The 24,272-nt window shown below is 32.8% G+C and overlaps 1 pseudogene; it reads right to left on the reverse strand.

Annotated features, from left to right (window-relative positions):
• Nucleotides 1-3,236: 3,236 nt before the first annotated feature.
• On the reverse strand, nt 3,237-8,799 carry LOC146884296 (uncharacterized; annotated as a pseudogene).
• Nucleotides 8,800-24,272: the final 15,473 nt, after the last annotated feature.

The following is a 24,272-nucleotide window of genomic DNA, read 5'->3' on the forward strand; positions in this document are numbered from 1 at the left end:
TTCGGATATCGACTTTCCGTGAGGGATACTTTTTAAAAATCGACATTCTGTTAACTTCCGATAATATATATTTCATAAGGCGATTTCTGGTTATATATATATATATATATATATATATATATATATATATATATATATATATATATATATATATATATATATATATATTTGACATCCAAAAGTTTACAACTTTAATCCGATGTCGATTTTCAAAAGTATCTCTCATCGAAAGTCGACATCCGGAGGTAATTTTGGGAGTGTGATCTACGTGGCTTTGCTCAAATAGTCAAAGGGTACTTTTGAGATTTTAAAAATTTTTGGAGGTTTGAAAAAAATCTTGGAGGTACAAGCAGAAAGCCCCTAGAGACAAACAATGGTCCATCTCTACCCCTCTACGCATAACAGATACACACATTGTCACGAGCGAACAAGGACATGACACAAGTGAATACTTTCATGAACATGATCAATAAAAAAATCCCTAATAATGGGTGACCTCAAATAAAACTAATGGAACATGGGGGACTTTGCAACTATAGCCAAGCGTAGAGAATGAAATTTGTAAATTACGGAGGAAAATTCCCAAATCAGAGGAAGATTAGGAGAATTTGATTGACATAATAGCCAAAATGGAAATGAAGGCCAAATGAAACTAGTAAAGATGACTAAGACTACTCCAACTACATGTTTTAAAGGAAGGAAGATGTACCCAGGGCAACCAAGCTCACACAAAAAACAAACCAGGGAAGTTCATTTAACAATGTATATATTGGCAGCAACGTCATCTCAACATCGAAGATAATTAAGATTTGCTATCAAATCCTTGAGCAACTCTATTTCAGATGATGATATTATTAATTGTAATAGAATTTTTTGGTTAAAAAAAGGACCTTTAGAATCACAAAAATTGTGGAACATAACCAAAGAAATAGGGAGCACATACTCTGGTGATGAAGTAAGTATCTTAAATAAGTTGGAGGAAATGGAACAAAGAGATAAGAAATTGAAACAAAAGATAGATGAGGGGAAACATAATGGTGATAAATGAAAGTTGTATGTTTTAATATTAGAGGAATAAGGGGGGCAGTGAAAAGAAGATATCTTAGAGAGATCATAGCGAATGAATAGAGATGTCAAAATGGGTTTCAACCCGTGAGCCAACCCGGCTCACCACGAGTTCGAGCCGGGTTGGGTTGAGAAAAATTCAACTTTTTTAAAAGTGGGTTGAACTCAACCCGGCTTACTTAACCCACAGGTTAAACGGGTTCGAGCCGGATTAAAGGTGGGTTGGCCCACTTAACCCACCAACATTTTTTTATAATTTTTTATAATTTTTTTAAAATATTCTTTTAATTTTTTTAATAATTATTTACTACTCCTATTATTTTTACCACTATTTTTTTTACCGTTAGTTAATTAACTGCCATAGAATTTAGTGCCACAAAGGAATATAACATCAGTTTATTGTAACCGCCGGAATAACTGGCAGTAAAATGATTAAAGTCGGTTCAATCGTCTCTAAATCAAATTTTTTAAAAATTAAATAAATACTTAGCGGCACTTACAACCGTCGGTAAGCCTAGAAATTTAAAAAATTGGTGGCGGTTATAACTGCCAGTAAGTTTAGGAATATAAAAAATTTTAGTGGTATTGAAAACAGCCAGGAAGCTTTAAAGTTTGGTGGTAGTTATAACCGCCAGGAAGTTTTAAAGTTTGGTGACAGTTATAACTGCTAGGAAGTTTTAAAGTTTGGTGACGTTTGTAACTGCCAGAAAGCCTTAAAATTTTAAAAAAGTTAGTGGCAGTTCTAACTGTCGGTAAACCTAGGATGTAAACAATTTTTATTTTTAATTTAATAAAATTATATAAATTTGTTTAAATAATTGGACGAATGTTATGATTATAAGCAATTTTTTGTCCAAAATGATTATTCATTAAACATATAATCAAATTAGTCAAACAAAAACAATAACAATGACACAACTTTGCAATTTATCATAAAACTACCTTTTGGAAAGTTAAACGTATAACTTTTTCTACTAAAATTATGATAAATACAGATAGCATAAATATTTTTTCACTAAACATAATTTCAAGATAAATCCTTTTATAAAAGATAAAAATAAACTTAGTGAAAAATAACTCTAACATCTTTTTACCACCTTGTAAAGAAAGATTAGAACCATTTTTATATATTTAAGATATTAATTAGTAATTTCTTTAAGGATTGATAAGAAAATGTATTCATACCAACATAAATTTAATGACAGAGGTAGCATTGTTATTTATTCATTTTAGGAATCAATTTTTTTTATTTAATGACGTACCTAATAACCTTTTTGCTGATTCGAAAACAGTACATGTGTTAAAGTTTTTAGACTTTTATGAATGTACTATTTCTAATGGATGTACTATTTCATCCATTTCACTTTAGGTGTAATTTAAGTTTTTCTATGAATTTTTAAAGCAACTGTCATTTATTTCTTTTGTAATACATTAGTTATAATTTTATTCCAAATAAATATTAAGACTAATTTCATGAATCAGATAAATGAGGGAAAGTATGGTTCAGTAACTATTGCTACCTTACAAATTATAAAGGGAGAATAATCTAGTATTTGAAGTTTTTATAGAAAAGAATATAAGAATATTTCAGTAAAAAATTTTAATTCATTAATATTTTTCATCATAAACCTCCTGTAATCATAAACCTCTTGTCTCATGTAGGGTATAATGGGTTTTGGGTATGACACTTTTTGTCTTACTACCCTTCTAGAGATTTTACTGGAAAAAAATTGCAGAGAATAAAAGCTAGATGAATATCTCTTACACATGGAATATTGAATAGACAATGTAATTTCCTAAATTTTCCAAATATACTAATAAAATTTACCTGAGAAAAATAACATGCATCAAAAGAAGCAACATATGATGCTCAACTTACTCAACAATTCATATATATGGTATTAATATACTCTCTCAATCAATGTTTAGTGTTTAGTGCCTGAGATGTTACCATAATACCAAAGATAGTCACTATATCACCTGAGATGTTTAATTCAAAAGTCTGACTCAAAATGATGACAACAACATAGTTATTATATCATCATCATTCCCTCATTCCTAATACCAAGCACAAGATCTAAAACATTATAATAGAGCATAAGGTCTAAACCATAGTCTAGTTAAAACATCAAAAGTAGAATAATAAGTAGAATACGAACTTCAAAGTAGTTCTAAGGTTGATTGGTGTTAGCATTTGATGAGGAAGGATGGTCACTAGAACTTTGTTGTTGCTGCAATAACAAAAGTAAAAGAATAATCAATTATTTCTACAAATATATTGAACTTTTATAGCTAATCATGGGATATGATAAGAAAAACATACTATAACATCAAGAAGTTCAGCGGGTACTTTCATTGATGAATGTCTTAGCAGTTGAGCAAGAAGTGTAGCCATTATTTTCATATTCCCATCCTTTGTCTCTATTTGATTTTTCAACTCTTGAACTTCAATCTTAAGTTCTTGAACACAACTAGTAGAAGTAGGAATGCCACCATATCGTGGGTTGGATTGTCCAAAAATTTGGGATGGACAAACTTCGTCTCCCACGCATCGTACTCGACCTGGATGTTCTTTTCCAAACACTTGACCAAGGGAATCGTTGGGTGAGATTTCCACAGAAGTAGTTCCATGATTCTCTATCTCAATAATCTTCTCTTGTGTAATTAAAGTTACATGATATAGATATAATAAAAAAATGAACCAAACATACAAAAAATTAATCCCTTACACAAACGATTCGAGCTTCTTCATTTATGTACGTCCCATCAGCTCTCATGTGAGTATGAATATACAAACTACCTCTGCTCACTGGTTGGCCAGTTTCCATCATCTATTTATAACAATAATATTTCTATTTGTTAAGCATATCTAATTTACCAAAAAAAAGAAAAGAAAAACAATAGACTGGACTTGTTTTTAAATACTTACAATCTCTGTTCTTTTTCTTTTCAGTTTTTTAGATCCACCAGTGTGATTAATCTTGAGTTTGGATCTATTTTCAGTATTCCTTTTGCACATTTTCTACAAATACACATACACAGAAAATGAATTTTATTGTCAAAAGGCAACAAAATTATAAATATTGAGTAAGAAAAATACCTTTGTGTTTTCTTTCAATCTATAGTTTATGAAAGTTGCTCACTCAATTTCTGGAATTGACAATGGTGGGTTCTTTACATTTTCATCACGACTCTTTTTATCATCATAGTAAGTATAAAACAATTTTAGCCTATTCTCCTTCCATTTTTTGCCTATGTCTTTCATCATATATACTTTTGCCGCAGTTTCGTAGATTGGATCCCACCATAACTTAGCCTAAAATAACTTAATATTTGTAAGTAACAATAAAAGTAACTCTTTATGACAATATATAAAAGTAACAATAAAAAATGTACTTTTTACCTTAATGACATCATTCCATGCTCGATTTTTGTAGTTGTTAAGCACCAAATGCCAATTCTCAAAACATATGGGAAACATTTTAGAATCTGCTGCCAATCGACCTAAAAATCCTCCTAGAAGACCATCTACATCTGTGGCACTTGGTTGGTTTCCATCAAAAGGTATCACAACTTTATCTCCCAATGGAAGGTCATAAATTTCTTTAACCATTAAACCTCGTTCTTTTATCTCTCCTTCATTAGCTATAAAAAAGAAAAGAATTGTTAACAAACTGTTATCAAACCTTTCAAGTAATGCATAAACAAATATTTAGATTAACAAATGCACATTATTTGACTTACTTCTCACTTGAACCATCCAATATTTTCTTTTTGATTTATTTCTATGCGGACGGGATGATAGTTCATCATGATGATCATGTAGAAATGACTCATCATTGGCTGAATCATGAGAATTTTGAGGTGTCTCCATATAAAGAAAGTAGAATATACCTATTTACCATAAAAGATAACTCATTAAAAGTACCATAGAAACATAACATGAAATTTGTCTTCTCAGTCTTGATGAACCTGCAACTGCACAAGTATATTAGAAAATATACCTTCTCATTCTTCTTTTCATCATTGCCAAACTTGACTTACGAAATAATATGTTTATGAATATCCATCCAAAAGCATTTTAGTTTAAAAATATGGATAGTAAAGTTTAATCAAAGACAAGTAGAAAATGAAATTATTATGACTTTTATTCAAGACTAGCCACCTAATCAAATTCTACATTTACACCGGGCCTAGACAAATGAGTTTCAAAATTGTCATCTGAACAAAATGAGGCTAACTGTGGCTGCAAAGACTCGCTTTCATAAGTTGTCATTGTAGCATCTCCACCCATGTCAAATAAGTCTCTAGGCTTTAAGTTAACTGGTGTACACCATCCTTCATCTTTCTTGTCTTCCACATAATACACAAGTTGAGCTTGAGAAGCTTGAATGTATGGTTCATCATCCTCCCTTTCACCCGTATGTATCAAATGAGAAAAAGTGATTGATGTGAACCCCAATGCATCTTTTCTAATATATCTAGAATTTGTAGTGTTACTCCATTGGCATTTAAATAAATGCACCATGAATCGACCATAGTAATTTAGTTCAATAATGTCAACTAGCTTCCCATAATATGGCACTAAGCCTTCTATTGGCCTATTATCACTTGTACTTGCATAACTTTTAGTTCCAAAGCTACAAAACACACCACTATTTTGAGTTTTCATCCCTTGCTCACGTTTTAGTGTTCGAAATTTATACCCATTAACATTATATGCAGTAAACCTTTTGGCTTGTTGAAATGGACCTTGTGCAAGGGCACGAATCTCATCAAAGTAAGCTTCAGGGTTATTGTTCATTATCTATTTGAAAAACAAAAACAAAAATCATAAGCAATTCATATTAACTATTTAAAAATAACAAAAATGATATTTCTTAACTCACGTAACATCGAAACCACTCAACAATGCCTCGATGAACTTCTTTTTCTATCACACTTGATAACCTTGTTTGATTTCTTAACCTCCTTTTCATAATAATTCTAAATTCCCTATATATAGAATTATGTTAGTAATATGTATAAATATTACTTACATTATAATGTGTGTGTATATATATAAGTTGTTTAAGGAAGACTTACTTGATGAAGTGTTGTACTTCTTTACAATTAATTAACACATGCCGATGTGCTTGAAGCAATTCAATTGGTGTCAAAGTGAAATAAGATGAACCTCCAATAGGTTTGCCTATATTAGGAAATAGAGTTGATGAAGACTCAAATGGAACATCATCGACACGACCTCCTCGGTTGAATCTTGTCTCGATTTCATTATCCAAGTACCTTGAGCAGAAAGTTAGCATCTCTTCAGAAAGCCAACCTTCAGCTATTGAGCCTTCAGGTTGTGCTCTATTATGCACATAAGACTTTAATTTCCCCAAAAATCTACAACTTGGAATAATTTATTACATTTAGAAACTTCAAAAAAAATATCAAAATAAAGATTTGAACACGTTAAAGTTTATAAGTCGTAATACCTTTCTATCGGATACATCCATCTATAATGTACCGACCCTCCAAATTTAGCTTCATCAACTAGATGCACCATTAGATGAACCATAACTGTGAAGAATGATGGAGGAAATAACATTTCCAAATGACACATTATAAGAATAATTTCTTCCTTAAGCTTGTCTAGTTCATCATGGCTTAGCACTTTAGAACATAATAACTTAGAAAATCTGCCTAAATCAACCAATATAGTTGCAACTTGGACAGGCAACATATTTCTAATGGACAACGACAACAACTGCTCCATTAAAATGTGACAATCATGGCTTTTCAACCCAAAAATCTTTCTTTGATCTATATCAACACATCTAGAAATGTTGCTTGAATATCCATCTAGCACCTTAATATTTTTCAATGTGTACAACAAAATGTCTATCTCTTCTTTTTGTAGCGTAAACAAAGCTGCAGGAAACTTTTTCCCATCATTTGGTGGCCAAAGTTCTCTTCTTATACCCATTGCTTGCAAGTCTTTTCGAGCCTCAACATGATCTTTTCTTTTGTCTTTGTCATTTACCAATGTGAAAATTATATTGTCACATACATTCTTTTCAATATGCATCACATCTAAGTTGTGTCGCAACAAATTAAACTCCCAATATGGAAGTTCAAAGAATATGCTTTTTTTCTTCCATTGTTGCATTTGATATGTAATGGTGTTTTTTCCATAATTTCTCTTTCATTTATCTAATGATGTTTATATTCTTAACTTGCTCTAAAATTTCTGAGCCAGATAATTGTTTTGGTGGATCTCTATCCTCAATGTTTCCATTAAATTGAACTCGATTCAATCGAAATTTATGCCCTCGAGACAAAAATCGTCGATGACCCATAAAACACCATTTATTACTAAATAGAAGCCGAAGTGAAGTTGCATCAAAATTACAAGATGGACAAGCTAGGCCGGTATAAGTATTCCATCCTGAAAGCATCCCAAGACCGGGAAAGTTGCTAATTGTCCATAAAAGACATGCTCGCATCATGAATACTTCATTCTTTGAGACATCATATGTTTCAACACCTTTTTCCCACAACTCTTTCAACTCTGCTATAAGTGGCTGTATGTAGACATCAATGTCATTACCTGGCATTCGCTTTCCAGGAATTATGCTTGAGAGAATAAAGTTCATTTGCTTCATACACATCCATGGAGGAGTGTTGTATGGAATGAGAACCAATGGCCAAATACTATAACTATTGCTTAAAGATCCAAATGGATTAAAACCATCACTTGCTAAAGCCAATCGTACATTTCTAGGATCCGAAGCAAAATCAGGATATTTTAGATCAAAAGTCTTCCAAGCCTTTGAATCTCTCGGGTGCCTCATCAACCCATCATTGTTATTATGCTCAGTGTGCTAAACCATACTCTTAGATATCTTTGAAGACATAAACATCCTTTTCAACCGTGGGATTAATGGAAAGTACCGTAAAACTTTTGCTGGCAATTTTTTTTGCTGCTTCTCATTAATCAAATTGTGTTTACTAGTAGTTTCATGACCCTTTTGCTTCCATCTAGATCTCTTACATGTTTTACATTCCTCTTTACCTTCATCCTCTCCCCAATATAACATACAATCGTTAGGACAAGCATGAATCTTAGTATAATGAAGACCAAGCTTGTTGAGGAGCTTCTTCGCATCGTAATTAGATGAAGGAATGTTTGCATGTTTAAAGGCATCGTGCAACAACTCAAGGATCATGTCCATTGCTTTGTTGCTAATTCGACACAAAACTTTAATGTGATACAATTTCACCAAGAAAGACAATTTTGAAAACTTTGTGCATCCATCGTAGAGTGGTTGCTCCCCATCTTTAAGTAAATCAAATAACTCTTGAGCCATAATATTTCCTCCATGTTGTGGTTCTAAATGACTCTTCATTGGTGTACGTGTTGGACAATCCAAATGCATCGTTTATCATTATTTGCATTGGATATTCATATTCTGTATTTCTCATGCCATCTCCATTTACCATTATAGGCTCCCCCGATATTGGCTCCCCGTGACAACACCAAAATGTGTAACCTTGAGGAAAGGGTTTACAAAGCAAATGGTCATATACTTCTTCCCGAGTTCTCCACTTCCTAAAGCCACATTTACTACATGGACATACTATCGTATTCGCACTAGCACCATATTGAAAGGCAAAATCCAAAAAGTTATTTAGTCCCACTAAATACTCTGGTGTATTGCACGACAACTTAATCCAAGATTTATCCATCTCTAAATATAAACACGTGTAATCATTAAGTGAATATAAAAATAAGAGATATAAGATAGGTGCTAAACAATTTAAATTACTTATACAAAAAACTTTAAATCATACATTACCTTAATCTATAGGTTAGTGTTGTATTCGTGTTCCAACGTACCTAGTAGAGCAAAACCTAGTATAATATAAACCATATAATTAGTTTTTAATAGGCAACAAAAAAAGTCAAAATATTTTTGGCATCTACATTATTGTAGTGAGATACCTATAAAACCTTAGCCTAGCATATAATCTTAGCCTAGCATGTCCATTGGCTCACCAATAAGTCAAAACTTAGTTAAGATACATATAAAACCTTCCACAAATGTCTATTCGAAATCATTAATGAGCCTCAAAGTTTAGTTAAGAAACAACTCTTCCTTTTCTTCAGAGTCTACATCAGAATAAGACAAACCAATTGAATAATGTAACCCTAACATGAAGTGATTTTAATAGCATGTCTTCAAAATTTTGACTCAGTTCAACTTTTCAAAATTATACAACAATGAAAGCAGTCTAAATATTATTCAAAAATTGAAAAAATGAAATGAATGTAATTCCATCAGAAACTAAAATTTTCTGGAAAAGTAAAGATCAACATAAAACAGCTCTATATAGAAATGTTATGTTGGTCTGGATTCGTGTATGCATTATACATCTCAATAAAGAATTTGATGGATATAGTCAGTTTCAGTGTCACTGCCAGTGTTGCTGTGGAGTTCACACACAACTTCCATAACAAGATAAGTTCTAGATAATTGTCTCAACTCAAACCATTTCTACTCTAGCTTTGCTTTTCTTCCAATTAAAGTGTATTCATTAAATGTGTTCTTTAACCATGATCTATGGATTAATACTTGTCATGTTCCATCTATGCTATTAGACTCTTCTCATGCAATGTTAAGGCAAAGCTAATAAATATATTAATAGTAAATAAGATTAAATGAATAAAAACTACTACAAATATTTTAAAAATAGAAATACCTCTCATTAATATTAGGAATTGTTTGAAAAAATAATAATAATAATTTAGCATAAATATGATATTATAACTGAACTTTCTCTTCTTTTTTTATCACAATGAATTATTTTAATGTACGCCAATAAGTTTTCTAGAAATGATTTGTTATTTTTCTATGGCTCTTGTTATCATAGTTAATTAATTTTTAAGTATTAATGTTTGAGGCTTTTAAAGATGAGTATATAACTTTGCATGAAGTTATAAAATTGTGCGTTTTAAAAAATTATTTCATCTTTAAATCTAAATAATGATAATGAAAGGCTAAAAAAAGTCATCTTTTAGCAAAATATAAATTGCAAAGAGCGAAAAAAGAAAAACACTTCTAAAATTCAACAATACTTTTTCAATTGCATTAACTCTCAAATCTTTGGTCTTTGTTTCATGATTGTGGGATGGAGCTATTATGTATCAGAGTGAAAAAAACAAAACCTATACACCTTTGTTTATGAAACTAGATTTTTTCCCCTGTTTTTTAAGGAAGACACAACAAACATTTTTATAAGTCAATAATCCTTGTAGACTTTATAACTTCACAGATCCAACAGTTTCATAAATAGGCACAGTCTAAAATATTAAAAAAGCATAAAACAAAGAATCAACTCTAATCAGCAACTAATTATCACCGAAACCCAAAATTTCAAGTTAGGGTTAAGAGAATTGAAAGTAGGTTTATAACAAGGTGAAACTGAAATTTGCAGTGATAAGAAAAACAAACAAAGAAAAACAACTGTTATAACGGGGGGAAACACTTACGAAAAGGATTTTCATGATGAAATGAGTGTAGATGATGGCTCTAACAAAAGAGAAAATGATTTGAACAATGAGAAGAGATGATGGTTCGTGCGTGGAGAGGATGAGCGGGGAGATGATGGCTCTGCAACATTTTCATTTTGGTTCAGCGAGAAGCTCGTGCACAGGATTCAGTAAAAAAGAAGCATATCAATTGTGGAAGAAGAGAGTGGGTTGCGGAAGGGAAAGATGGAAAGATGGAGCGGGAAGAAAATTAAATGTGGAAGAAGAGAGTGGGTTGCTGAAGGGAAAGATGGAAAGATGGAGCGGGAAGAAAAATAAAGTAAGAAAAAAAAGAAGTAAACTTACCGCCAGTTTGAAACTGACCACAAATATTTATGTAAATTTAAATTTTTTTAATTAAGTAAAGTCAGTTTTTATAACCGCCAGAGAACTATTGACGCTATTAAATATTTTTGTTATAGTGTCTAGAATAGTTTAACCTAAAATCCACTTTCCACTTCTCAAGATTCACCAAACGTAGGTAGCTAATTGAGGTAAAACAGACGCACAACATCAAAATTCACTTTTGTTAGCAATTATTTTACATTTTAATCGCAATATGAATAGTCACTAAAATATTTATTGACCATTAAGTAATGATTAGTATATTCATGGTTTAGATGTATTAATGATAATTACAGCGAGTGCTAAACCTATTTCTTTTTAGCTGCATTCCTATAGTAATAATTTAAGTAACCATTAAAAATAATTTTCTAATTCACACTTGGGCTTTTGAATGATCAATTATTATTGTCATAAAACTTCTTGATAAAAGACTAAACTTAAAGTGTACGAATTTGAGGACAAATTCTCCTAGAAGGAGAGAATGATAGAGGACTATCCTAGGAAGCTCTCCCTTCTCGTCCTTCGGCTTTAATCTTCATTAATGGTGATTTTGCCCTTTTTGGGTTAAGGAGGAAGGTGGTATATGAAATTGAAGGTGGAAATGCAAATGGGAAGCGCAATTGGAGGATGAAGGAATTGCCAAGAACCTTGAGAAAGGGATTGCTTCTACTCTTTGGTTCCAATTTCTTCCCTAACTCTTCACTTTTGTAAAACCCTAAGTTCTCCACCATGGAGAGCTAACCTTTCTTGTTGAGATTAGATGCAATGAACTGTATTCTTGTGTAATTTGTGTTGTTAATACATATGTTTTTCCATTTTAATGTTATTATTTGATTTCCATGCTTAATGCTTGCTTTGGTTTGGCCATCCATTCATGATTTGTGGTTTTTGAGGTGTTAGAAAATGTCTTTTGAACCTAGAACTGAAATGGAATCTCTAATGGAGCTTGTATATAGGGATATAACATGATTCATTAATAATCCTAAGACTCTTGAACTTAATGTATGTTGTCAACATCCAATTTTGTCTAGGTGAATAAAAATTATTTTCCAAAAAGATAAAAATAAGTGTTAAATAAAAAGAAGTAAAAATAAATTAGTTTAAAAAGTAATAAAAATTCATTAAAAATAAGTTTCTTTAATTTATGTTTTAAAAATTAAATGAAAAGAGAATTTTGTTTCTAGATAAAAAATGAATTATAAAAGAATATACACACACATATATATATATATATATATATATATAAATTAAATTTTTTTTTCATTTTTATTTTATTAATTAATTTAATTTTAAAAATTAAAAAAAGACTTTTGGCAGGAAGGGAATGATTTCTTATCATATTTATATATACTAGTGTAAATACAAACACGATTTTAAAAAGGGTGTAAACATTTTTTAAATATGTATGATATTATATTAGTAAGTGATAATATTGTAATACAAACATGATTTTAAAAAGGGTGTAAACAATGACTGGTCATCGGTCTTTGGATTATGCCTCTCACCGTTCTCCATGTGTGTTTGAAGCACAAGGTAATAAACATCGTTCTCCCTACTTTCAATTTCGTCTCCCTACTTTCAATTTCTTCTCCTTTGCGTTCAATTTCGTGTCACTGCTCTTTCGATTTCATCTCATGCTTTCATTTTGTCTCATTCAATATCGTTTTCCCTTTCTCACCAAGAAAAATGCGTGCTTCCAGCAATACAGAGCTCCTATCTCTTCTCATTCTCCGTTACTGGTGCCGGAGGTGAGTTGTAATGTTAGATTATCACACTTTGGGTAAAGCATTATCCTAAAACACTCGATTGATTAGTTGTAAATGTAAAGCCTTTGTGAACACTAACCTAAACAGAGAATTTGTGTGGTTCAAAGACGAAAAACGAGTAAAGGTTGGTGAAGCTAAAGATTGATCGATGATTTTGTGAAGATGGTCTCGTAAGGTGAGTTTATTGAATAATTATTTTCATATTTTAAGTACTTTGAACTATAATTGCTATCTAGTAGTTGGGTTCTGCTTCTTGCTTCTAGATTTAGATTGTAATCTACTTGTGGATTTTGTTGTTGATTTACACTCCTGGATTTAACTTTCAAATTATTTGATTTTCGTAGGCAGTCGATTCTTTTGTCAATTTTCTGATTGGAATTTTACCATTTTTTATTTAATATTCTTCTAGTTTTCTCTTGTTGCTATGTTGATATGTGCTTTGTTGAATGGTGTAATAAATAGTTACTTATAATGGCAATCCTTGTTTGACCAGTTATTGCCATGTTTCATGGATTCTACTAAATATATATTGGCCATATAAATTATGAATGTTAATATAGCTGATTAGGTAAATGCAGAAACATTATATGGTGTAGCTCAAATTTTGAATATCTTAATTTATTTCATTGGTTGAGTGCTACAGGTTGAGTGAAGAAGACTACCCTGTAGATTGCTACCTGCATATTGTCTATTTCAACTGGTATGTGTCTCTGTGTCCAAACTGTAGGAAATACACATACATAAATGATAAATGCTACATGCCACTTCAAGTTTAATAATAATTGATTATCTTGACTTGTATACTTTGCTAAAAGTCACGTGATTGATAATCCATTGTTGTATATGATGTTTATTACGTTGCTACTCATTTTATTTGATATCTTGCTGTCATTTTCACGTAGAATTCCTTAAATGCAAAGCTTAGTGGAACAAAAATTGAAAACCCTTGGTTCGTTTTTGGTGGCTCATACGTTGGAACAAGAATTCCCTATTTTAAAGCTTTAAAGAGATGGAGACTTCATGTATTTAGTGGTTGATCTACTTTAGCAGTAAGCTCTGTGACTTTAGCTGTAACTCTTGGTCATTTCCATCTCTTGTATTCAATTAATTATGATGTCTTCTATTTTTCTGGATTTTTGAATGCTACAGATTCAAAATGAAACTCCTGAAAAATTATGCAATCCTATGGTTAAATCAAAAAGCAAAGAAGGCAGGAGAGGACTTGGTGGTAACCTTTTTTCATCTAGATCATTTTTCATTATACTATAAAAGTGTCAATTAAACTTGGGGAAGGAGGGGGTTGCTAATATAACTTACAAACCAACTGATTTTTCCCCTCATTAATTTTGTTTCTCAATGAGATTCATGATGTAACAAATAATGTTTGTGCCTTAATCTTCTCATAGTGTTGTTTTCATGGGGTGTAACAAAGGAGAGCTTGGTTTCTTAAATATGTCTCACGTAAGAAACTATTTGTGACTACTCTCCTCTATTTACATTATTCTCCTTTGAGGTAGTATGTGACTACTCTCCTGTTAATTCTGAGGTAGTATGTTAGTTTTTCTTGTTAATTTCATGTTTGATAGTCAATGAATATCATTTGTTTGAATGTCATTGTATAATTTTGTTTCTAGCAATTGAATGTGACAATTTTAGTGCTTCCTTTTAGGAATTTCATGGGAGAAGAGCTTGATAGCTTAAATATTTAGAGGACTTCAGAGTTTAGAACAACAACTTGATTCTGCCCTTGAACACATTAGATCACGAAAGGTGAAATAAAACTACAAATAAATATACATGAAACCTACACTCATTTCCCCATCCTAATATGTGTTCACTAAATATCCACAAATGCATAATTACATATCATTATTTGTGTGTTAATGTGCATAACCAAGCCATGCATGAATCTATTTTAGAGGTTTTTTCTTTGGCATAATGTTGAATATAGTAAACTAGGGGTTTTCATATAACGTGAAAGATAGTGAACAATTTTTATTTCTATCCTTCCCTTACATGACATATTTAATTGACCAAAACTTTTGGACATGTTACCCATTTATGAATCATTATTTGATTGATGTGACATAGGTAGTACTATTCTGTGATACCCGACAAGGCACTTTGGCATCCTTTTCTTAATATTCTCTGCATTGGATTAAAGTTTGTCTTGCAAACTCTCCACTGATATTTCCAACATTATTAGCAATTATGATTTATGAAATATTGGTGAAATTATCTCTTCTCCTTGAGATAGTAAGTAAGCACAAAGCCTTAGATTTCTCAAATAATAAACTTTTATCTAGAAACTTGACAGAATTGGTATATAATGTTGTTTTGTTGTTTGGTTCTACTGTATCAAATAGTATTTTTTTTTTCATAATGCTGTTTTTGTTGGATGTTAAGAATATAATGGAAATTTGAGCACTTAATTTGTTCTAGACTTAAATAAAACTTATTCCCTTCTTTAGTTTTCTATTTGGATATTATTTCTTTATTTTGGTGGCAGGATAAAGTTTAATATGATAAGCTAGTCATTCTCTCATATTTTTGGGTGGAGGAAAAGATGCTTATGGTTGTAGAAAAGGCATCGAAGAAGAAAGAGATTGTGGAACATGATCAACAACAACTACAGCAAGATGAGAAGAAGAATAGGGATGGTCATTAAAGAGTTATGGCATGATCATCATGATTGAAAATAAAAAAGCATGACCATCATGATTGATTAACATCAAGCACTGCATTACGAGGGTGTTATTTAATTTTTTATTATGTCTATTTTTCTTATTTAAAACAAATAATATTGTAATGATTTGTTATTTTTAACTTTTACGCTTTGTCATTTATATTGTTTGATATTAACATTGTAGACTTTGTTCTTTATTCCTTTTATAATGGTTATATTCATGAATTATAAATACCAAAATTCTAAAATCTTTGTCTTTTATAATTTTTCTTTTATTTTTGGATTTATGTATTATTAAAACATACGAAACAAATAAACATGCAATATCAGGTTTTTAAACTATAGGCAGTAGCAAGGGTTTTGAGAACCTCAGACAATAGCGAGGGTTTTGAGAACCCTAGGTAGTAGTGGGGGTTTTCAGAACCCCATGCAAGTTGTGCTTTTCCAGGGATTGCTAAAAATCCCTAGTACTACCTGCAAACCCTTAGAAGAACCCTAGGTAGTAGTGGGGGTTTTCAGAACCCCATGCACGTTGGTTCTTCTAAGGGAATTGCAAACCCTGGGTAAACCCATTAATGTGGGTTAAAACCTTTGGAAACGCTAAATATAACCCCCCACTAAAAATAATTATTTTTGTAGTGTCTCCTTTTCCAAACCATTTTTTTATGGTTTGCCACCTCATCGCAATTTAGGTTGCAACACATGGTTGCTTGCTAAGGATTCAAGGAATTAGAACTTGATAAGTTATTAGAGGCTCATAGTCACTAGGAATAGGATTTGAGTATTCTTTTGAGTTGATTTTGACATGAAATTAGAATTGAGATGTTTGTGAATACATGAGAATGAAGTGAATGAAATATAGTCTTGACAATATAGGGGAATTGCAAACCCTAGGTAAACCCATAAATTGGGGTTAAAACCTCTGGAAACACTAAATATAGCCCCCACTAAAAATAATTATTTTTATAGGTACTCCTTTTCCAAACCATTTTTTATGGTTTGCCACCTCATCGCAATTTAGGTTGCAACACATGGTTGCTTGCTAAGGATTCAAGGAATTAGAACTTGATAAGTTATTAGAGGCTCATAGTCATTAGGAATAGGATTTGAGTATTCTTGTGAGTTGATTTTGACATGAAATTAGAATTGAGATGTTTGCGAATACATGAAAATGAAGTGAATGAAATATAGTCTTGACAATTATATATAATCTGTGTTATAAAATTTTTTTGCACACTAACTATTTGATAAAATACCAAAAAGAGTTCATTTGTGTTTTTGAGATCTTTGTTATCTATTTGAGTTGCGAATTGAGAAAGTTATCATGTATTGCACAAGTTCCTGTGGAAAGAACAATATTTATTATTTTCTACCTACGACGAATGCACTTGTTGTTTCCCACTAACAAGTTTTTGGTGCCATTGTAGGGGACTTGTGCTTTGACATAAGGCAATTTGACTATTTGTGACTCTTTTAGACTTTGTCGTGTATTTTCTTTTCTTGTGTTTCCTTTTATGCAATTTTTATATAGATGTTATATTTTCCATTGGTTTGGTTTGTGCTTAAAGCTTGTCTTGGGGTACGCCTTAGAGCTTGATCTAGTTGTTGGAAGGTCCTAGGAATGAGATTTCAACAACTTAACTAACCCAATCAAACCAAATAATGCAAGTAATTAGGATCAGATTGTGTGTTTGTCCCCCATTGTTTTGGTTCTTAATGCAAGCCTTGATACATGCTTAGTCCAAGGAATTGGATAAGGTTTGAGAGGCTTAGATAGACATAGGAAGAGGAATTTGAGTGTTCTTACCTTAGAGAACAGGGAAAGTAGTATTCATCACCTTAGGAAAGTACTAAGTAATCTTGCAATAAGAGGAATCTGAGTGAGGTTGTTTGGCAAATTTGTTGCAATCACTATGCGTATTACATTCGTTGTTTGGTTGGTGTGTTTGTGTTTATGTTTTTGCATTTCTATTTTCTCTTTGTTATTTTTATGTTTTTCCCCTTTGAATTCTCTTCCTTGTTTTTATGTTTTTCAATTTTCGATTCTAGAATGTGTGTTTCTATAAAAATTGGGCTAACGTGTTTGTTTGAGTCTCTTGGTGTTCTTGTGAGTGATAGGTACGTGTGTTGATGAAGAAGAATGCACAAGAAGCCGATGAATTTGAGCAGCAAGTTGGTTTGACCAAAAATATTTTGATTTCCTTCCCTTTCCATTTTCATGTCTTTCTTTCAATAATCCAAAGTGTGACGTGGATGGTTTGATAAATATGAATGCATTGGTTTCATGAATTTGAGTGAGTTTTGCTCATAAATTAATTTTGGATTACACTGAAAGTATGTTGTGATCATGTCAAAATTAGTGTTTGTGGTTGTCCTCATGTTTGTATTCTAAGAATGTTGTCATTGTTTTTACTGCGGTTAATGATTGTGGAAAATTTTATGACAATTTTAAGAAACCAAAGAACAAAACCGGGTGAGATCGTGTGCGTCAAAGTTTACACTATTGAGTGCCACCACTTTTTACTTACAATTAACTTTTCTTGATTTTCATGGCTAGTTGTTTTTCATTTGAACAAGCCCATTCTCCATTCCTTGCATAATTTTTTGACCGAAAAAGCCAACTTGTTTTTCTACTTTACAATCTTTGTGCAAACCTCTTGAGCATTAAAAGCACATTTCCTTCATCTTTAAACCATTGAGCCTTGCTAAAAATGATTGACCACCATACCTTAAGTGGAGAGAGAAAACAATTAATTGTCTTTAGGATGATTCAAGTGTGGGGGAAGTTATCAAAAGAGGGGAAGCATGAAACAAAGTAGAATTGGTTGTAGTTAAGGTAATGCGTTGTTGTAAATATGTCATCTTTAAAAGAAAAAGCAAAAAGATAAAAAGCGAAAAAGAAAGAAATGGATAATGTGGTTGCAATGTGGTAATTGGTTGTGTTCTAGTACAAATAAAAGAGGGTTGAATGCAAAATTTGTCAAGTTGATGTGATTTCTCTCTTTACTCATTCGTGCTGCCTAGAAACATCATTCCTCTTCCTAGCATTGTCATAATTCACCAAATAAAGTCCTTATTGGTGTTTGCATGTTTTGATAACTCTTGACTATTGAAATGAAAAAAACAAATTGAAATTGTGTGCAATTAATGGTGGAAGAGAGAATAACACATACCCTTATACACTAGTGTGCTTGACTAAAACACTTTCTTCTAGTGAGGATTGAATTCTTGGGTTGATCAATGGAACATTTATGTTATAGTTATTAATCTCTTTTAAAACATGTATATTCATTCTTGTGATGTTTACATTGTGAGCATCACAACTAGGGATTTGCAAGGTTGCACATATTCTCTTTGGATTGGTGTTGAAATGAAAGGAGCATTAATGAATGTTATCCGAATTGGTTGTGTGAACTTGCATCTTAGTTGTTTGACCTTTGTTGAGTAGTCGTACTCCTAAGCCAAGTTAGCTTTTGCTTGAGCACAAGCAAGGTTGTAATTGTGAGAGAGTTGATAACATCCATTTTTACCATTTTTTTGTGTCTATTGTTTGAATAAATAAACTTTTTTCCTACCTTTTTATCTTATTTTAACCCCGAGTATATTGTGTCTTGTATTGGTTTATGTTTTAGTTGTTTTATGCTTGTTTTAATTCTAATCTCTTTGTTTAAATGTGTGAAATAAATATATAAACAACAATTCTAGTGGAGGAAAACAAGTAAGAACTTAAAAGAGCATGTTTTGGAGAAGAAAAGATCAATTTAAAGTAAATACTTGCGTCGGGTGCCACTGTGATGGAGCTTGGTGGAGACATGAAGCTCCAAGTGCAGCGGAAATGATGGAGGAAGCATGGAAGAGTGGAAGGCAAGTTTGTAGGCTCTTGCTTGCAATGGATAGGTGAAAGGAATAAATGATTTAGAGGTGGTTCTAGCCTAGGAAGGGGGCTAGAGCTAAAGAGAGTAAGCTCTCTAAAAGATGACTCTCAAGTGGCAATAGTGAGGAGTGTTCTCAACTCAAAGTGTCTATTGCACAAAAATTCAAGAGTGAGTACAATGCTGAAAAATTAAGGCTTTTATACTCAAGCCATTACACATGAGGAATCTTGACCCTTGGATGAGAAGGAGAATGGATCTTGGCCTTTAATGCTAGCTTGGAGAAGAAGGCTTGATCTTGGCCATTGGATGATGCCTTGGAAAAGGAGGAAACATTCCTCACCCTTGGATGCTTTGGATCCATGAGGTGTAGGAAGAAGTGTTGACTTCCACTTAGTCCACCTTGGCTCTTTTGATAGCTCATGGCCAAATCTCCTATTGGGCTTAGTCAAGCCCAATTTTATCAATTCAACTACTCATTGTTTGACTTATTATTCTAGAAAGCAAAGCCTAAACAATGGGCCAATACTATTGCTATTCTATTGCTCTTTGAGACAACTCTTCAAATCTTCACATCTTCTTTGGCCCATTGAAGAGTGTGAGAAGCCCATGTGGGTTTGGGCCATCCTGAATGAAGCCCAATTGGATCTTTTTGAGCATGCTCCTTGTTATTGGGCCTCTTGATGGGCTTGGGCTTGAAGGTGCATGTGGGCCATGTATTGGTCCTTGAGCATGATTTGGGCCTAGGCGTTGCCCAAGTTATAAGCCTTGTTGGGATCACATCACACTGGGATAACTTCCAATGCTTTAATAACATAATATTGTCAAACTTCCTAGGGTTGAGCATCACATTTATGGGGTTGAGAGTCCCCAAGCCCTGCACAAGTAGAATTAAGCAGTGGACAAATGGCGTTGAGCACCAATTAATGCGAGAGAACTTGGGTTGAGCAGTGCTAAGATGGGATTAAATGGTGGCATCGCTGGAATAGCCTATAATGTTTGGGAGAGGCCTTTTGAGTCTGTTTGGGGTGCTGGGAAGCTCTCCCTTCTCCTCATTGAGCTTCAATCTTCATCAATGGTGATTTCACCCCTTTTGGGTTGAGGAGGAAGATGGCCTACAAAATTAGAGGTGGAAATGTGAATAAAAAGCACAATTTAAGCATGAAGCAGCTACTAAGAACCTTGGGAAATGGATTGGTTCTACTCTTTGGTTCCAATTTCTTCCTTAACTCTTCAATTTTGTAAAACACTATGTTCTCCACCCAAGAGAGCTAATCCAATTTGTTGAAATTAGATGTAATGAACTGAATTCTTATTTAATTTGTGATGCTAATACATATGCTTTTCCATTTCAATCTTAGTCTTTGATTTTCATGTTTAATGCTTACTTTGGTTTGGCCATCCATGCATGATTTGTGGTTCTTGAGGTGTCAGAAAATGTCTTTTGAACCTAGAACTGGAATTCAATACCTAATGGAGCTTGTATCTAGAGATAGAACATGATTCACTAGTAATCTTAACACTCTTGAACTTAATGCACGAGTTCTTGTTGAGGATTCAAGGAATTGAAACTTGATGAGCTATCATAGGCTCAAAGTCACTAGGAGTAGGATTTGAGTATTCTTGTGAGTTGATTTTAACATTAAATTAGAATTGAGATGCTTTTGAATGTATGTGAATGAAGTGAATGAAATTTGGTCTTTACAATTGTATATACTTTGTGTTATATTTCTGTTGTAGACCAACTATTTGACGAAACAACATAAAGAGTTTATTTGTGTTTTAAGAACTTTGTTGTCTATTTGTTTTGTGAATTGTGAGAGTTGTGTTATGTTGCAAAACTCCCTATGGAGAGAACAATATTTATTACTTTCTTCGAAGGATTTAATATTAACTTTCTTTAGCCTACCCCTACTAGGTTTCCTTACCGTTTCAACCTACTTATCATCCTCTTTAGTATTATAATCTTCATCTCATCAAGCATATTACCCCATTTAAAAGTCATTTTCAATTCCTCTGCAAAACGAGCCTCCTTAGATGTGAAAGGTTACATGATGATAAACTAGGGGGGACCATTTTGATATTTAGTTTGGGGAAGGATATTGATGCCAAACTCAAGAAAGTTGAGAAGGTGAGTGATAAGTCATGGGGATGATCGCCACAGGGTACCCTCATTTCCTTTAGCCAGTCCTCCAAGTAGGGTTAAGCAACGGTTGAGTAGGGCTAGGTTCGAGTCCAACGAGACTAATGCACCCCAATCAAAATTTAATATTTGAAATACATATCCAACTATTTATGATGTCGGGTAAGGCGGGTTTGGGTCTTTTTGGATCTGGTTAGATGTGAATGGATGTGGGTTATTTGTAAGGAGAAATATGAGGGAGGAAGATGAGAATATTCATTACCTTACATCCATGGCTTGCTCCAACTTCTCCGCCGTCCTCGCTTCTCCCTATCACTATGTCACCGTGCAGATTGCTACCGCACCGCCACCTACGACACAAATCCACAACCTATGATATAGATCAGAGCAGATTTGTTACCTACGACACATATCGAAGCAGATCCATCACCTACGACACAAATCGAAGTAGATCTATCTACGACCATGATAGCATCATGATGTGGTTATTTTCCAAGAAAAATACCACATGCCCCGTCACCAAACAACCTTTTCGTCCTATTTTTCACTCTCTTCTTTACTAGATGATTCAAATTTTGTTGATTCACTTGTGATGTCACCATTCTGCTTAAGTAGCTTATATTTCTTAATGGGACATTCTAAAGCTATGTATCATCTTCCCAAACACTTGAAATATTTTATCTCACTAATATTACCTTTCTTTGGTTTATCATGATGCTTGACATAATTATTTTGAAAACAATATTAGAACTACTAGAAGAAACAAAACCATTTTTCTTATTCTTCTACTTCAAACTCAAAGAATTAAGATCATAAGAACTTTTCCATTTTCACACAACGATGTAACTCCAACACCTCTCTAATTTCACCACTCAGCCCTTGCACAAAATGAGCCATAGTTATTCCCTTTTCATCAATCACATTGGCTCTTATAATTCACATCTCCATCTCTTTAAAATACTCTTCAACACTCTTTTCTCCTTGAGTGAGGCGTACCAACTTTTCTCGCACATCATTATGACAATTTAATGGAAGAAAGCATCTCCTCATAGGCCTTCTCATATCCATCCAAGTTTCCACCTCAAGTTCTTCATACCTTATTTTATCTCTTTGGACTTGATGCCACCAAATTAAAGCGTAATCGGAAAATTCCATTACAACCACCTTTACTTTCTTTTGTTCACTATAATTACGATAGGAAAATAATCATTCAAACTTCTTGGTCACTCTTCCCTTGAAAGGAATACTAAGTTTCACCAACAAATATAGAAGTAATAAAGAACAATTTTACAACAAAAAACAAGCAAAACAAAACACAACTGATAAGGTAGGAAGCAAGACACAACTTGTATCCAACGAAACAAATCAAGAGGCACAAATTAACACAAGAACAAAGAGAGAGAGAGAGAGAGAGAGAGAGAGAGAGAATTGAAGAGATAGAGTTGAGAACACCAATATAGGAAAGGGTTTTGGTCGTGGTAAAAAAAGGTGACATTTCTGCCTCGGTTATGAACCGAGGCATATTTAGCCGTTACTGCCTCGATTTTGAAGGCAACCGAGGCCTAATATAGATGAAAAAAATTAGAATTGTGTTTCTGTCTTTGTTCCAACAACAAAGGAGGCAGAAAAGTGAAATCTGTGGGTACCCGCGACCGTGTGACCGAGGCATAAAGCCTAAGAATGGAAAAAAAACCCACGACCGTGGGTGCCTATAGATAAAATCCGTTGTGGATAAAATCCACTGCAAATATTTGGTACCCGTAAGTATCTATTACCTGCTAGTAGTAGCGGGTAGTGGGTAATTTAATACTCGTTCCTTAATGGGTTGGGGTCGAGTATTATACTACCCGTACTCGCGAGTACCAGGTACTTGTTAATAAAATTAAATTACATATTTATCCCTATTAGGGTATAAGATATTAGGTTGATGCTAAAGTTCATTTCTTTTTTGGGTTCACTACTGTCGTCCAAGTGCTCTTTGCTAAAAGGGACGAACAGTTAAAAGCTTATTTCTTCTTTACTTTCCTTTATTTCACATTTAACATTCATCTAAAAAAATTGGTCTTACTCCCTCCAAAGCTTCATTTTTACTCAACAACCTTTTTGGGGTATTATCCTTTTCATTCACCCATTTTCCTTTCATTCTCTGCTCCCAGTCTTGATCTAATCTTGTGCTGAATCTTCCGAAGTTGGTCCTCCAATCCTTCAAATTTTGGACGCAGCTCCAAAATGGGTATGTTTTTTATCTCTTATTTCAGTTCTAGGTTAATATATGAACTACTCATGACTCTAATTATTTCTTGTTGAACAAACTGAATTATCCAATTATTTTTTTCTATCAGATTAAGTTCGTTTCTAAGTCAGGGGACTTTTGCACATGAATTCTAAACAGAAAAGATAAGGAGTGAATATGTGTGTCACACACAATATATTTAGTTGTTAATTTGATAAAGACTCTCAGATGATTCAAAAAACTTTTGAACTCACATTAACTTAGTTTTTTTCATTATTTCAATTCAAGTTCCATTCATTTTTTATGCATGAATGATTCCTTCAATTAGAAGCAATGTCAACTCACATTTTCCATCACACTTTTGTCTGTAAAATTGTTAACTTTGTGAATACAAACATTGGACACTGCAAGTAAAACTTAAGGCATGTAAAGTTGAAACTTGTACTTTAGTATTCATTCATGTGTTGAATGCATTATAATTTTGTGAATTGGTGCAATTAATCACTGAAATTGATAATTTCAATGTTGATATCTTTAAATTAAATTTAGAAAACTTAGTGAACATAGAAAACTTAGTGAACAAAT

This window comes from Vigna unguiculata, chromosome 8, assembly GCF_037176805.1.
Source record: "Vigna unguiculata cultivar grain cowpea cultivar isolate G323 ecotype 2 chromosome 8, ASM3717680v1, whole genome shotgun sequence".
NCBI lineage: Eukaryota > Viridiplantae > Streptophyta > Magnoliopsida > Fabales > Fabaceae > Vigna > Vigna unguiculata.